The following is an 18,124-nucleotide window of genomic DNA, read 5'->3' as shown; positions in this document are numbered from 1 at the left end:
TGTATATCTAATAGTCTTCAGTTAAACTATACTCTTTGCTGTTCTCTAAGTTTACTCTGTGGCTTCCCACCTATGGGTTGTAAACATCACAGAATTTTAGAACTTAAAGCAAACTTGGAGATGCTCTAGCTCAACCCTCATTATACAGAAGTGGAGACTGAAGACCATGTGATTATTATGCACTCACACGTGCATCCCAGACTCGCAGTCCATGCTATTTCCACTACACCAAATTTGCCTTGCTCATGCCCTTTCTTCGGCCTCTAATGTTTTCCCCAACAACCCCTTCCTCCCTAATCTGCCTGTCAAAATTCTTCCCTTCCTGAAGGGGTTGGGTTTACTTCTCTGTCAAAGCTTTCCCTGATCTTAGTCAAAGTGAACTCTTCCTCTCTGGTTTAATAAGAAACTTTGTACCTCTCTTCATGAACTTACAGTCAGCCCCGTACTGTGGTATATGTGTCATGTTATCTCCCTCCTCCTAAAATCTGTGTGTTCTGCAAGAAGAAGCTATGTCATCCTTTTGGTACCTAGTACATTGAAATCACTAGAATAATATTTGGGTGAAGACACAGAAGTGACTGAATAATGAGTCACTCAAGAGTGATTGACAGCCTATCTTTCCAAAGTATATGTGTGCTGGGGTGAAAGAGAGAGGCCTGGAATAATTTATCTTTTTTTCTTTAGCCCAACTAAACATCCTCAAAGTTTGCCATGAATTTCCACTTCTGTTATTTGACAGCTAACCTTGCATCATCATAAAATGAGAGTGGCAACAGCTCATTGTCTTTTTTCAAAATGTTAAACTAATCACACAGCTATTAGAGGAATCATCAGAAAGAGTCTAATGAGAATCAAAAAACTGAAGAATCATTTGATATATTTTTTTCTTATTTTCTTGCTTTTCCCTGAATCAGTGTGTGTGGATGGCTGATGTCAAGGTGTGTGATGTGAGTGTCAGGAGTTGGAGAGCCAAGAGAGAGAAATGAATATGGAAAAAATATATGACTATTGGGCTTATTAAAGAAAAAACAAACTGTATGAGAATAGATATTAGAAGATTTTTGCTAGAACAGAAAGCAAAAGTAGTTAAAAGACATTTATAAAATTCTAAGTAAAACTGCAAAAAATACAGAAGTATTTTCTGTGATATGCTGGCTGGAGGTCCAGCAGAATGCCTAAGGCTGGTACTGAAGCAGTAACAGCTAGCACTATTTTTTTTAAGGGAAAAACAATTATTTTTGGCTGTATTCTAGGCTCCAGTCTTTCTGGGAGAAAGATACCAGATGAATTAGTTATTAAAGAGAGATACATTTAGTAATTTAAGAATTTTAACTTGTTAGAATTTGGAGAATGGGTAAAATGTGAGTCACTCTCTCCCTGATTTATAGGAGGTTGGCACAATGTAAATCAGGACAGAAAACACTATAGCAGATTTAGTTTCTTTGAATTTTTCTTTTTTCTTATTGGTTGAAATACATTGACTTAATAATGGATTTGTTGATGTTTAAGAAAAAAATAACATATTTCCGTGAATCAGTATAACTTCTAAGTACTGTCTTGATCAAAAACTCAGTAGATTTAATGACAGTGCCACTGTTACTGTTTGTTCTGCTGTTATATCTTTGAAAAAGAAAAAAAATGATAAATACTAATAGGTTTCTAGATACATTTTCTACTCGAAATCAAATACTGTTGTTATATCTACTTCGTGGAGAAAATATAAGCTTAAAAAAAACACTTGGGTTCACATTTTCTACAAGAAACTAATTAAAATCACATTTCAAAGCAGAAAAGTACAATGGCTGAGAGTTTACTTTATGGAATTAGTTAGATCTTGGATCAACTCTTTATTCATTATCTACACTGCTTGAAGTCAAGAAGGCCTCTTAATCATTCTAAGACTGTTTACTCATCTATAAAACGGACATTGTATGGGGTTCTTATAAGGATTAAATGTAATATATAATACAAAGCATTCAGTATGGTGTCTGGAACATGCTAAATTCTTGATAAATGGTATCTACTGTTAGCAGTGGTACCATTCAATCATCATTGTTGTCATCCACAGCATTACAATAGCCAAAGTTTAGGACAGACAAAAATTAAGGTGATTCATATTGATGTCCTGTCTAGACATACAATTGGTTCCAGCAATCACTGGGATTATGCATGGATGATCCATCCATTTTAATGTCCAAATCATATAAAATTGTGCAAAATTAAATTGCTTCTAAAAATATAATCAAATTATAGCTATAAATAATAAAATATCCAGCAGCTACTTTTAGAAATGCAAATCTGATTTTGTTTACTCTCCTGCTTAAAGCCCTCCAATGACTCCCACTGTACTTTGAATAAATTCTGACATTTTAAAATACCCTTGAAGGCTCTACAAGATCTAGCTCCTGCCTCACTTCTTCCCTTTTCCCCTCTCCTCTCACTCACTCTTTACCAGGTACACTTGCCTTTTGTTTTAGAGATCAATAAATATTTTATGAATTAATAAATAAATGTGTAAATGAATAAAATATGCTGAGATCTGGTCAGTTCATTTTACCCTAATTTGTACCTTAACCTTAAAAGACATTACCTCTTTTATTAAGTAAAGAAAATCAAAGTCAGGGGCACCTGGATGGCTCAGTCATTAAGTGTCTGCCTTCGGCTCAGGGTGTGATCCTGGCGTTCTGGGATGGAGCCCCACATCAGGCTCCTCTGCTGGGAGCCTGCTTCTTCCTCTCCCACTCCCCTTGCTGTTTTCCCTCTCTCACTGGCTGTCTCTCTCTGTCAAATAAATAAATAAAATCTTAAAAAAAAATCAAAGTCATTAATTATAGGTAGTACTTATTTTTCTTTTCTATACAGTTGACCCTTGAACAACATGGGTTTGAACTGCACAAGTCCACTTATATGTAGATTTTTTACAGAACAGTATTGTAAATGTATCTCTTCCTTATGATTTTCTTAATATTTTATTTTTTTAGCTTGTTTTGTTGTAGTAATACAGTATATGGTATATATAACATACAAAATATGTTAATTGACTTTGTTATCAGTAAGGCTTCTGGTCAGCAGTGGACTATTAGAAGTTAAGCTTTTGAGGAGTCAAAAATTATATGTGGATTTTTTTACTGTGTGGGGGTTGAGGCCTCTAACCCCCACATTGTTCAAGGACCAACTGTATTTTCTACTTATAAATTTATTTTAATATGCAAATTAATTGTAAGTTTACTGTAGGAAAAGACCTATTTTGTACATACTTCTGCATGCTTTTAGCTCAAATACCAAATATCTAAAAAGTTGATCATGATGACTTTTCTAAGGTCAAAGTTGTTATGCATGCAGGCCTGGGGATAAATTCTAACAACGTTTTTTTATACAACTAAGCTCACAATAGCTTGATAATTTAAGACATAGAGCCTATTTGTATTTTTCTCTTCTGATATACTAGAAATTTACACTGGATATAGTTTGGAGCATAGCAGCAGAACATGCATTTCCATAAATTGGTCCACTTGAAGGATTTTAAAGGTTGCTTTTCTACCTTTTCTATATTGCTGGTTTTAGAGGGTCAAGAGATTCAGAGTTCAAAACAGTAATCTCCTGGGAGCTATGGATTTGTCACCATGGCAACAAGCACAATAAAGCAGTAAACAAGGACAGAAGAAAAGATTGTCTCTTATTGTTCCCAAGCAAGAAAGGTACCAACAAAACTCAACTCTTTCAAAGAAGATATATAATTTTATTGTAAATGTGACTAATAGTTGTGAGTTTCATAATTTCTGGCATTTTATTTTCTTGACCTAAAAATTGAAATAATTAGAGGATAGAATATTAGTTTTGTGGAAGATGATTACTTAACTGCTATAAATTGCAATGCCATCTATTAATATCAGTTTCTAACCTTAATATACAAATTACTCAAGGTCAGAGTAAGTATGAGTGAAGGTTAGTTACTTTTCATCATCTATGTCGATTGAAGCATAAGAAATGGAAGAGACATTTAAATTAACAAATAAAAAGTTCAGAGGAGTATCTTAGAAAAGGTTTTTACATTTGAGTAGTCAGTAAACAAATCTCAGAAGTATGGTTACCTGGATGGAGAATCTTTACTCCTGGAAACTAGTAGCAAAGCAGCTAGACCAGGAGTTGTGAATTCTGCTTCTCTTCATTAAGCCCACTGTTTGATGTTGGGATTGGGCTGCCTCACAAGGCACACAGGAGAACTATACCATCCATGCAGAGCAGAGGCATGTACCAGGGATGAGGCTGTAATAACTGTTGGCATCAGAGCTCTGAGGAGCATTTACCACATTGTATTGTAATGTACCATTTACATTTTGCTACCTCAGTCTGGATTGTGAGGTCCATGTGGGAGGAGACCAGCTATTATCATCTTTTAATAGTAAATGCCTATTCATAGTGCCTGGTATTTAGAAGTTGCCAAAAATATCTTGTGAATCGGATGAAAAAATGACTGAAAAAATAAATTCTGTCCTGGATTCAGCATTCTGTCCACTTCTGCCCAGTCTTCTATCTTTGATGATAACATTACTAAAGGATATGGATTTGCCTTTAATGAGATGAACTGGTTGAGAATGGCTTATTTAAAAAAAAAAAACAGCACAAAAAAAAAAAAAAACCCTTTGTTTTTCTTAACACTTTTTGTCTAAATCTGACATGCATAAACTAATAATTCTTTTAGGTAACATTTGTCAAAGAAAAATAGCACCTGATGGAGTTAAGAAAGACTTAAGACTATTGCAATAAGGGAGAGAGATTGACATAAACTCCCTTGAAACAGAAGACAGGAGAGTTGAGCACTTTTGTTAGCGAAAAAGCACTTGAGAATGTTAGGTGGCTGGTTGTTCAGTGTGATCAGGCCATCTGTGTTTGCTAATTGACACTTATTGAAGTTAGGCTCTCTACTGTACCACAGAAATTGTGATATGGGAGCTTTATGTTTCCTGATAATTACATTTCAAAGGGATACTTTCCAAGGCCTTGGGAGAGGCACTCTTGGGTTGTAAAACTGGCAGGAAGGTTTATATCTTAAAGGGGCGGAGAAAGAATTTATAATTCTTTGGTGAAAAACCCACCATATTTCAGTGCTGCTTGGATATAACAAAAAGGATTCATGGAAAGGGAAAAGTCAAACAGTTGAAAAAATTTGACAGTTTTTAGGAGCTGATACAGTTTGGGGAAAATACCTTGTTTGAGAACATTGAGTTCAGTGTGTCAGTGCAACATCCCAGAAGGATTCAGTAGCTGCTAGAGATACATAGTTGGGCATAGTTTTCATTGAGCCAATAAATGAAAATTATAGGAATATGATGAGAGTATTGAAAGGAAAGCCAATGAATAAAGATGAGGGGCAGTGGAGATTAAAGGACAAGAGCAGGAAAAGGAATGAGACAAAAAGTTGGAGGAAAAAAACAAACAAAGAAAACCACCCACAAAAATATAGAAAGAACCAATGGAAGACAGTATTTCATAATGACAAAAAATGGTTTGTCAATAATGCTTAGGATGAACATGAGGACTTAGGAAATTATTGTATTTTATGATTAGCAGTAGACTGTATTGAGAGTGGCCTCAGGTGGGAATGAGGCAAAAACCAATTTTTAAGGAAAGTGAGTGGCAGGGACGGAACTGGAAGCAGGAGGAATACACCCAGTGAAATTTCTTGGTGAAACAAAGGAGAGAGGAAAATGATTGCTCAAAGATTAGGGGGAATTGTGGCATCTTTGAGGCAACAATGGAGAAGGAGACAGAAGGGTTCAATGCATGGAGTTGGGAAGGAAACATACAAAGATCCTATGTACAAGGATTAGTCTTAAATGGAAAGAGGCCATTTCTATGAGTCAAAAGAAAAAAAAATGAAGTAGATATAGAAATCAGAATTATGTTCTTCCATTTTGTTCCTGACTGTATCAATATTGAACTCTTTTATTGGGAAATAATTATGTTCTCTTTAAAGATACAGAAAATGTTAGTTCGCCAAAACATAGGACTGTGACCTACAGAATTGTGTAAATAAATAACAGTTAATAATTTCAAATATTTCGGGGCGCCTGGGTAGCGCAGTCGTTAAGCGTCTGCCTTCGGCTCAGGGCGTGATCCCGGCATTCTGGGATTGAGTCCCACATCGGGCTCCTCCGCTGGGAGCCTGCTTCTTCCTCTCCCATTCCCCTGCTGTGTTCCCTCTCTCGCTGGCTGTCTCTCTGTCACATAAATAAATAAAATCTTTAAAAAAAATAATAATAATAATTTCAAATATTTCTCTTGTATGTAACTTTTGGCATCCCAAATCCACTGGCAAGAAAATTTAAGAGTACTGTGTAATCTATTAATTGTTGGTTATTGGTTATTATTGTTTTTTGGTGTATTATCACACTTTGATCATGTCTCTTGCAAGCATTTATTTCAATCTGTGTCCAAAACAGTCTTCATAATCTCAGAAAATTGAGGAAAATATTTATGTAACTTAGTCTTAACACTTTAAAACTTCTGACGGGGCCAATTGTATTTGGTCTATGCTTTTGCCTATGTTCATGAGAATCTCTCTGTCTTTCTTGCCCTCCTCCTAACTCCACTTCCATCCCCATCTCCATCACTTTCATCTCTAGGTAGATTTGGAGCTGGTTTAGTTTCCACTATGCATTCAGGCTCTATCTAAAACTCCTTTTATTCAAAAATGACTTAGATTAATTAACATTACAGATGTGACATTATTTGCCTCCTGGGAAAGCTCCTGATCTGGGGGGTGATTAGGAAATCCTATCATAAGTGTCATGGGTGAAATTTAAGAGAATACCTAATCCCTCTATATATTATGGTTATTGGGATACTGTCCCAAAGCAGGAAAATGGAGACTTTCAGAAGAATCATGTCATTCTTTTTTATTCTTTTAATCAGCTCACCAAAATAAAGTTTTAGATACATGAATATACACAACATTTCTCTATTTGATAAGCAAATGAAAAATATTTTGATAGTAGAGATTATATAGAATCTTTTCCTTTGCTCTAAAAATATCTATAAATGGTATCTGTTTATATCATATATTGATTTAAAAAAGCTTATGGTAACAAAAATTAGGAAAGAAAAATCCCAGGAGGCTGGAGATTCAGAGTTCACATAGCATCTGCAGTTATTACCCTTGTGGTAATTGTGTACACAGACACAGATTGGATTTCAAAAGTTCATAGGAAGTATTTATGAAGCCAAGAACAATTCTCTTGTTGCAATTCCTGACTTACATAAAAGCACTTCAGAGTAGCAGACAGGAGCACTTGTATTTTCTAATCATTTAAAGGCCACTTTGTGAGTCCAAATCCACACGGTTCAGTGCTTCTGGTTATTAACATTTTGTACTGTCATTTGCCCATATTTGTTAAACAGTTTTTAATTGCTATTTTGCTTTCCTCCTTAAACAGTAGTCTTTGTAAATGAAAAAGAAATTCTGTAGAACATGTTTTTTTTTTTTAATTTTGTATTGAAAATTTTAAATGAAAATTGTGCTTGTGTTCTGAGCAACCATTTGAATTACTTTGCCTTCTTGTGACACTGGTTTTTTGAAAGTGTCAACTATCACTTGACTCTTCATTATTAAACCATCGTCATTATACCTATTGCCCTAGAGTAGGAGGTTGAATACATGATTTTATTTCTTTCTTTAACAAAAATTTTTAAAAGATGGAGAGCTTGATTTAAGAGTTATTTAACATTGTTTTAATAAATATTTATGGAGATTTTAAAAACTCAAATTTTAAAAATGACTTTAAAAAACAAAAGACAATAAATGTTTTGCAAATGTGGGGAAATTAGGACCCTTGTACACTGTTGGTAGGAATGTAAATGGTGAAGTCACTATGGAAAACAATATGGAAGTTCCTCAAAAGATTAAAAATAGAATTATCATATGATCCAGCAATCTCACTTCTGGGTATTTATCCAAAAGAATTAAAATCAGGATCCTGAACACACGCTAGCCCTCTCATGTTCATCATAGCATTATTTGTAATAGCCACGATATGAAACAACCTAAATGTCCATCAACAGATGAATGGATAAAGAAAAGGTGATATATTCATTGGAATTTCACTCAGCCTTAAGAAAAGAAGAAAATTCTTCAATATGCAATAATATGGACCAACCTTGAGCACAGTATGCTAAGTGAAATAAGCCAGTCACAGAAAGACAAACACTACAGGATTCCACTTATATGAGGTATCTAGTACAGTCAAATTCATAGAATCAGACAGTGACATCGTGGTTGCCAGAGGCTGAGGGGTGGGGGGAGTTACTAATCAATGGGCATAAAGTTTCAGTTAAACAAGATGAACACATTCTAGAAATCTGCCATACAACATTATACCTAGAGTCACTAGTACTGTGTGATACACTTAAAAATTTGTTGACAGGGTAAATCTCATGTTAGTTGTTCTTACCATAATAAAATTTTAAAAAATTAAGTGAATAAAATATTTCACTCCCATTTTGGCTTTAAGGTTTCATTTAAAACACACAGTATAGATTCATTCTTATTGTCCCAATTCTGTATTTTTGTTAGTTCTTTGTAGTAACCTTTACCTTTTTATGGACAATTTGGTGTAATTGAATTTTTCTTTGTCATTAAATTGTCATTTCACCTACAAGACTAAGATTTTTCTAGGTAATTTAAGTAGAATCCTGGCGCTATTTTACTACAAGTTACAAACTCATTTCAGAAACGCTGAGTATCTGCTGTACATCAGGCTTTCTGTTAGGTGATGGCTGTGAAGTGGTGGACCCAACAGAAGCAGTTTCCACCTTCATGGAGTTCCCACTGGTAGGGAGGAGACTGGCACAACCATTTCAACACAAATTACATAATTACCACCTGTGATAGGTACTATGAAGGGAAAGAGCAGCGAGCAATGAGAGATTAACACTAGGGGACTTATTCCACTCAGGATTATGGGAGAAAGTCTCTCTGTAGAGGTCTCAGTTAGCTGAGACCAAAATGACTAGTGACCCAGGTGAGGAATGAGTAGTATGATATTACGAGAGAGGGAGCTGTACCTGGAGGCCTTGATGTGGGAATTGGAGCTTAGTATATTTCTGGACCTGAGATGAAGGTCCTAATGCAATGGGACAGGGAGAGGGGGAAGATGAGTTGGAGGTGGAAGGTTGGAATAGACAGAGACCAAATGATGCAGGGGTTTGTAGTTCATGATAACTCTGTTTGTTTTGTGAAGTACAATGGGAAATTTGGAAAAATGTAAGTGGGAAAGTAGCATGATTGTATTTCTTTCTTTAAATGGTTACCATATAGAAGGTCAGTAATTGGAGAGCAAGGCAGAGTGCAGGGAGTACCTCTGTTGAGGAAATAAGTCAGGAAGTACATCTTTATTTTAATAAACACAGTTTGATTTGAAGAGCAATGGGTATAATAGATATCAGCAGTTCCGTGTTCTGTGTATCTCATTGTTAAATTTACGTATATTTTTTTGTTTTGTCATATTTTTTACATTTAATATCTGCATAGTCTTATTTCCTATTTTCAATTTCTCTAAAAATTTAAAATCATGATACCATAAATATGATGAATACGATAAATGAATATTCAGTAAAATTTTATTGAACATACACTGTATGATAAGAATTGTGTAAGGTGAAGACATTTAAAACTGCCTTCTCTCCCCCTACCTACTCCCACTCACACCTGTGGTCTTTTTTGCCTCTGTAGATCACTGAGTCACCATTTTCTTCTCCTTGTACTTGAAAAAAATGTATATATCTCTTCTTTCTATCTCTTACTAAATAATATCTTTATTTCATTCAACTCCAGAGTGCTTGGCACTGATGATTCTGCTGGGCTTGAGCTAGTATTATAGAGTTAGGTAAGTTTCATCTCATGCCTTAATTATTAAGGGCCCAGACTATCTAAATTTGATGATGCTTCTGGCAACTCATAAGTAATTTTGACAACAAGAAAACTGAAAAAATAATTCTTAAACGTAAAAAACCAGCGTCTGTATTTGCTATCTAGAGAACATAATATACACCTCTAAAGAAACTATCTGTCCAATGCAGTTCTTAAGATAAACAAATGGAGTCCCCCAAATTAGAGTGCAGTTGTGCATACTTAATTTTCATTAGATATTTTTGCAAAGTGCAGTTTTTTCTCTCTTTTTAGAGATGAATGCCCAAGTATCTCGCTTACCATTTTTTATTTTGCTGTTGCCACAAATTGCACAAGATCTCATTAAAGTTCTCGTGTCCATTTAAAGTGCACATTTTAGTCATTCTTCAAAAATGCATTTCTTTGGTTTTTGCTCGTTATTAAACGATGAATTCTCCATTGCTTTTATAAAGAAACATAACACTTATCAGCACTCAATAGTGAATTCTGTAAGTAAATTCCTGAGTTTCTGAAATGATCTTTCTTCACTCTTTCCTTAGCACTTCTAGATGCTCTGTGTTGCAGGCACTGAGGTTTAATATTTAATAAGCACACTAAATTTCTTGCATAAAATTATTTGTTCTTATAAAAATTTTTATTGAATTGAGGAAAATATATTCAGATTACAGCAATAAACATCAAGGACTTGTGCTTGAAATTTCAGTTACATATATTTAAATATTTGTCATGGTAGTTACGAAAATGCCCATTTCCCATTACAAATATAAATTAATATATTTTCTTTAATCTAGATGCAAATAAGATCAATTGTTCTGATAAAACTATGTAATATTCTTATAATCACAGTAGTTAAATATGTCACTTGCATATAGATGAGTTGATCACTGATAATGTATACAGGTACCATGAAGAAATCTTTCTTCATCGTTGAGAAAATAGATAATATATTATCAATATCTGTCAGTTCTATCAATATCTATCAGTTTGAACACAATCCTAAGAAAAAATAATATAATGAACATGTGTTCTTGTCTGCTAGCCCATTGATTTGAAGAGTGTTGTTGTTGGTTTTTTTTTTTTTTAGGACATATAAATAAGGAAAGAAACTTATAATCGAATAAACAGTGTAGAATTAAAATTCACTTCCTAATTTTTTTCCACATGCAGCAATTGAATCATTGGTTTCAGAGATTTAAAAAAAAGCATTAGGCACTGGGTACAGAGAATATAGGTAGAATTGACAGTCTCATTGATTTTGAAACAAAGGGAAATATTTTTTACTTAAAAGAAGAGCTTACATTTTTAAAAGTTTCACTTGCTTAAAATTATCAGGCTTTAAGTTAGTCATATTTGAGCACCCACTGTGTACTCTCCTTTATAATAGCTGCAACAATTCTATCCTCCCCCAACCTTGATTTTTTCAAAGGGATTTGCCAGGGCAATATATAGATTATCATCTCTGAAAATGCTGATGGGAAGCTAACAACTTAAGCTCATGTGAATGAGAACCAGAGCTCCCTCTTTACCTGCAGAATGCACATGAGGTTTTGTTTTCCCTTAGTATGCTGTAAATGTTCAAGACATGCTTGTTTGTTGTTGATGATGGTAGTAAAAATGCTTAGTATTTGAGCCCTCAAGTCAAAATCAAGGTTTCTAGATAGTGGTAGCTGTGATATAGTCCTTACTACAACAAAGGATCCCTTTTAGTGTGCTTAGCTACTCACTTAGTGCATGCCACCTAATTAGCTCAAGGTTTGAGAGTAAGTTGCTTAGATGACAGCTATTAACTGGTGATGCCGACAGGATCAGGTTGAAGAGCTGGATACTCAAGACCTGTCAGCATAAAGGTCAGTGATTCTTAACACTGACTGCAGAATAGAATCGCCTGGAAACTTAACTAACTGATGGTCTGGTTAGAAGTGCAGATTCATTCAGTCAGAACCAGGGGTAGAGGAAGCCTGGACAGAAATGTTTTTAAAATTTCCCAGGGAGGGTTCCTATTGTGTAGACAGGATTGAGAAACTGGGGAGTGGCTCCTGTCCTGGTAGCAAGAGGAGAATTGAGTCACTGATTTTACCTGCTCTATGGGAAAGGTTTGGTTACAGAGGCTTCAACATGATATTGTTTCTTTCATTAATTACGAGGTTCTCAAAATGGTCAGGGGACTGGTAGAATCAGCATCTGGGAGCTAGTTAGAGATACAAATTTTCAGTCCCCATGCTAGACCTACTAAAACAAGAACCCTGGAGATGGGAGCACAGAACCGTGTTTTAAAATTATGGACTCTGGGAAACAAACTGAGGGCTTCAGAGGGGAGGGGGCTGGGGGAATGGGATAGGCTGGTGATGGGTAGTAAGGAGGGCACGTATTGCATGGTGCACTGGGTGTTATACGCAACTAATGAATCATGGAACTTTACATAAAAAACCAGGGATGTACTGTATGGTGACTAACATAATATAATAAAAAAATATTATTAAAAAAAAATTAAAAGTCTTCCAGTTGATTCTAATATACCTTAAAGTTTGAGAACCATCGTTTTCAGTAAAACCTTGGCGAACAGATATTTGGAGGTCAACATTTAAAGCTTTCTTCATTCATCACCTGGTTGGAGTTCAGTAAAATAGAAAGTACCTGATCAATCAATCAATCAATCAATCAGATATTCACTTATCTGGATGAAGAAACAGCTTCATCAGCAGACTAAAGTAGTTGACGTAGATGACATTTTATTTTTTTAAAAGATGTATTTACTTTAGAGGGAGGGAGAGAGAGAGAGAGCGTGAGCATGAGTGCGGGGAGAGGCAGAGGGAGAGGGAGAGTGAATCTCAAGCAGATTCCTTGCTGAGTGAGGAACCAAACTCTGGGCTTGATCCCAGATCCTGAAATTACCACCTGAGCCGAAATCAAGAGTAGGACTCTTAACTGACTGAGCCGCCCAGGCACTCCTGACATTTTGTTATTATAGGAGCCTTCCAAGAGTAATGAGTGACATGGCATAAAGATTCGCATCCAAAAGTTAATGCTCTTCCAGAGACTATGATGTGAATATTTCTGTTCCTTTGCTATTACAATCCCTGAAGCAAAACGGCTTTTCCCCAAATTTTGAATATATTTACATAACAAATCACTTCTCCGGTGGTCAAAATTAGACTCAGAGTAATAGATTCCCAAGTTGTTTCTTTTCCCATCTGAAGAACAAAATTGGTGTTAAGGCAAGAAAACATATTTTCTACTCTGCTGATGAGTTAAGTCCTCTAAGAGTTGTAAGGATAATTGGAGTTCTCATCACTACTACAGCTTGACTCTCTCCCAACGATTTTACTTATTTAAGGAAAGTGTCATCTGTATTCTTTCTCTGGTCTAGAAGTTTTTAGTATTCTTTCATTGTTACTCTCGCATTTGGTTTACTTTTTGACATATACACTTTTTCGATATCATAATCTGCTCTAGGCTTTGAATCCCCATATAGTGCATGGCACCTTCCTTTTTCTATTACATATTTCTTTTTGATAAGCTGTGCCTCTTTCACTGTTGTACATCATGAGTCTTAGCCCATCAAGTTTCAGTAATATCTCTGTTCATGTGTACTTCCTTGAATTAAAATTGAGATAGAAATTTGGCCTGGGATTTTGAATATTCAGATATAATCTTCTGGGTCTAAATACTAAAGAGTTACCTACCAATTAAAATTCTCTTTCCGCATAAGGAATAGATTCAATGATATTGTAATAGCATTGTATGGTGACAGATGGTAGCTATACTTGCGGCAAGCATAGCATAACATATAGAGATGTTGAATCATTATGTTGTACACCTGAAAGTAATGTAACACTCTGTGTCAGCTATACTAAAAAAAAAATTTTTTTAATTCTCTTTATGTTCATGGAATCACAGAAATGCAGGACTAGAAGGAATTTTGGTTTTGCATAGTTCTGGAAACTGTTTTATGGTTTTTCTTTTCATGTAACAATCATTATTTTACATAGTAATTACAGAGAAATGTTAAACTTGTTATTTTTATCTTTGCCTTTCAAACTGTAGTTTAAATATATTTCCATCTAGCTGCTAAGTATCCTACCATGAGTACGTTGTTGGTGATGTAGTATGGAATCTGAAAACCTCTGAGCCGTGTTTGTCAACACAAACAATGCAGGCCTCTGTTCTCTTTCTATGTCTACTCTAATTTCCAGAATCTTGAATGGAATAATATTTTTACTGTATTTCCATGTCTTTTTAGTTGCTTTGGAAGCAATTTTGTTTTTTTAATGCAGTGGTTCTCAGACTTTAGTGGTGTATCAGAATAACCTGGAGGGCATGTTGAAACAGATTGCTTTCTACTTCCAGAGTTTGTGATTCAGTAGGTCTGTACAGGGGCTCAAGAAACTGCATTTCTAACAAATTCCCAGCTAATGCTGTGGGTACTGTGACCACGTTTTGAGTACCACTATTAAGCTGCTCTGCCTGCACAAGATTTTGAGCATATCAAAATCTCCCTCAAATCCACCTACTATTCACCATATCCATTATCCACCTCTTACCATGTCTCCCTATAGTAGTCAGAGTGATTATCTTAAAATAAGAAGTAGCCTATATAGTATTTTTGTATTTGGTAGCTCCTCTGCCCAAAGCTCTTTAGCATCTTTCTGTTGCTCTCCAGGTAAAATCCACCTCTCTTCCATCCGCCAACATCATTACAAGGGTCAGCATAATCTACCAGCCTTTCAGTCTCATCTCAAGGCTCGCTTTCCTTTCTGGTCCTCTTTCAAGGAGTTCTTCCCCATCTCAGGCCTTACATGTCTACTCAGTGCATTCTGACATTGCTAACTCTTGCTCTTTCTTTAAGCCCCAATATAAAAGTCACCTTCTCAGAGAGGATTTCTCTGACCCCTACTCTATCAGGACTTCCCATTCTACTTCTGGGGTGAGTAACTCTCCCGGTTTGCCCAGAACCGAGTTGTTTCTAAGGAAATGAGACTTCCAGAGCTAAAACCAGGATAGCCCCAAGCAAACTGGGAAGATTGGTCATGCCACCTGTTTCCCAGTTGCAAATTTTACTTCTTCTTTACAGCTCCTACATAATTTATAATTGTATATTTAGTTGTGTGATATTTTTTAAGTGCCTACCGTCCTTATTAGATTATAACTCCATAAGGGAACAGGTGATATGTTTCTTCATCTTTTTGCCTCCAGTGTCTAGCACTACATTTAGCTACACTTACCAAGTACCTGCTCAATAATTACTGCTTTTGAAAGAGACACCTGTCTTATTGGTTACTCTGTTACGAAGGGAAACAGAGAATGCTGACATGTGTTATACAACAACCCATATCCTTCTGTCTCACTTATAAACCATCTCATCAGAACATTTTGAAAATAATGTACTTTCTTCCCATTGGACCCTAGACATTACTAATGTCTTTCAGTTGACTAGAGCCCATCAATTCCATGTATGTATATGGATTATGGATCGTCTCAGCTAAGAGAGCTGCAGCTAAAGAAACACCTATGTCACCAACCTAATAAATTGGTACACACAGAACTTTTTAAACTAATAACAACTAATAGTAACTAATATTGAGTTTTAGATAAATGCCAACCTCTGGGTTAAGCACTGTGTATATATTATCTCTTTAAAAATGTGTATGTTATGAGATAAATACTTTTTTATTATCCTCATTTTCCCTGTGGACACAGGGAGAATAAGCATTATACCCAAAGTCATATATATAGTAAGTAGTTGAGTCAGGGTTCTAACTTAGCTCTTTCTGACTCAAACAAGCTCAAGATTTTATCTATTCCTTTGACAAAAAATGATAGGATGATGATGATGATGATGATGATGATGATGATGATGATGATGATTTGGGGGGGACAAATGGAGAGGGAGAGAAAGAATCTTAAGTGGGCTCCATGCCTAGCACAGAGGTTCATGTGGGGTTTGATCTCACAACCCCGAGATCATGACCTGAACCAAAATAAAGAGTTGGACGCTTGACTGACTGAACCCTCAGTCACCTTGGATTGATTTTTTTAAAATTGAAGTACAGTTGACATACAATATTCTATTAGTTTCAACTGCATATTAATTTCAGGTGAATCACATAGTGCTTCAACATTTATACATTACAAAATGCTCACCGCCAAAAGTGTAGTTACCGCACATCACCTTACAAAGTTATGCTATTATTGACTATATTCCCTATGGATTGACGCTTCTCAATAGGAATTTATTTGCCTGGATTGAAAAATCATCTTGTTTAGGCGATCTGCCTTTTGTAAATTAACTCAGTGGTACCTATTCAATTATAGAAGTGAATTATATATACATATATATTTAAATCATGTGTACTATATGCACATTATATATATATACACACATATATATATTATCATGTGCACAATAATATATATTATATATATTTGCTAGTGTTTTGCTAGTACATGAAAGCTAACATTTATCTAATGCTTACTGTGAGCCAAATTTTAAATTAAGTATTGTTAAAAGAGATGTTATCTTATTTAAACACCATACCTTATGAAGTAGATAGTGATATTTTCCACTTTAAAAAAAATATAGAGTGATTCATGAATTTATGAATGAATCCTTTTGCAGGGACCTTGCTAATCTTTGGGTTGTTCCAATTTTAATACATCTGTTGCTGAAGTGAGCACAATATTTTCCACTTATTATAGGTGACAGAATTGAGGTGCAAACAGAAGATAGGGACACTTCTCTTAAGGTCATATAGTTTATAAATAATGGAGCCAGAGTTGGAATACAAGACCATTTGATTCTTAAGATACATTTGTCATCTATGTCTTTCTTTTCAAATCTCCAAACCGACCAGAAATTAAAAGCTTTTAGCAATATTTTTTCAGGTGTCTTTTGTTTATTTCTCTCTTATTCAGCACAGTTGGCTGCTGGCATTTATGGAATGTTCTTTCTCATGAGAATTTAAGCACTTGGAAATGTCCTTAGTAACTACAGGCCACCTCAGGGTATTAATTTTTATACTACCACTCCTGTTGGTAAAATCTTAGTGAACCCCCCCCCACACACACAATGCTTCTCTTTCTTCGAAGAAGAACAATAGAACCTTTCCTCTCCCGGATGTCTGACAGTCATAAAAACTTGACTAACATAGCAGAGAGAGGTCAGCACTTCAATATCAAATTGATATTGGAGCCTTCAGGATAATGACCATATCTTTTGTGTATCTTATGCTGCAAATGTGTGTAGCATTGCCTCATTAATTTTAGTGGACTGATTGAAATGCATAATCACCTCATTCCTGAGATCACACTTTGGCTGTGGCCTCTTCTTACCACGTCCTAATTTGTATAAATCCCTCTATCTCTCAGATACATTGATTTGCATTTGCTTACAGTTGTACCTTGTGGATTAGAAAACTTTAGAAATACTGGAGAAAGAATTTATTTTCTGAAAAAGAACAGAAATTTGTGTATTATGTTTTCATTTATTTCACATATTTTTGTTAGATCAAGAACAACAAATTTGGGATTAAGAAATTATGCAAATGCAGTAATTCAACTTGCAAATGAACTATTATTCATTTTTCTTAGCCTATAGATTTGATTTAATAATATGTTTAAATGTAGACTACCTCCTTTTCATTATTTGATCACTCATGTTCTTCTCTCTGGAGAACTTTACTTATGGTAGAGCCAAGTTAGTGTGTCTAAAAAATGATGCGAAGTAAAGAATTTTGATTATATGCCAACAAACTGTACAACCTAGAAGAAATGGGTAAAATATTAGAAACATACAGTTTTCCAAAATGGGAGCAGGAAGAAACAGAAAATCCGAAAAGATCAATTACAAGTAACAAAATTAATTAAACAAAAACAAAAACCAACTACCAAAAATAAAAGTGCAGGATCAGATGGATTCACAAGTGAATTCTACCAGACATTTAAAGAAGACTTAATACCTATTCTCCACAAACTATTCCAAAAAATAGAAGAGGAAGGAAAGCTTCCAAATACATTCTATAAGGCCAGCAGTATCCAAACCAGAAAAGATACCACAAAAAACCAAAACTGCAGGCCAATATCCCTGATGAACATAGATGCAAAAATCCTCAATAAAATATTAGAAAACCACATACAACAATACTTTAAAAATATCATTCACCACAATCAGGTGGGATTTATTCCAGGGATGCAGGGATGGTTCAATTATCATATCCCACA

The 18,124-nt window shown here is 35.1% G+C and overlaps 1 non-coding gene across 1 annotated transcript; it reads right to left on the bottom strand.

Moving 5' to 3' along the window:
* Window positions 1–16,477: 16,477 nt before the first annotated feature.
* LOC113251587 (U6 spliceosomal RNA) lies at window positions 16,478–16,584 on the bottom strand. Its single transcript, XR_003314560.2, has one exon. It is a non-coding gene; the product is annotated as a U6 spliceosomal RNA (small nuclear RNA).
* Window positions 16,585–18,124: the final 1,540 nt, after the last annotated feature.

Source organism: Ursus arctos, unplaced genomic scaffold (assembly GCF_023065955.2).
Source record: "Ursus arctos isolate Adak ecotype North America unplaced genomic scaffold, UrsArc2.0 scaffold_10, whole genome shotgun sequence".
Lineage (NCBI taxonomy): Eukaryota > Metazoa > Chordata > Mammalia > Carnivora > Ursidae > Ursus > Ursus arctos.
Note: the sequence above shows the minus strand (reverse complement) of the source record. Positions and strands in the feature narration are given on the sequence as shown.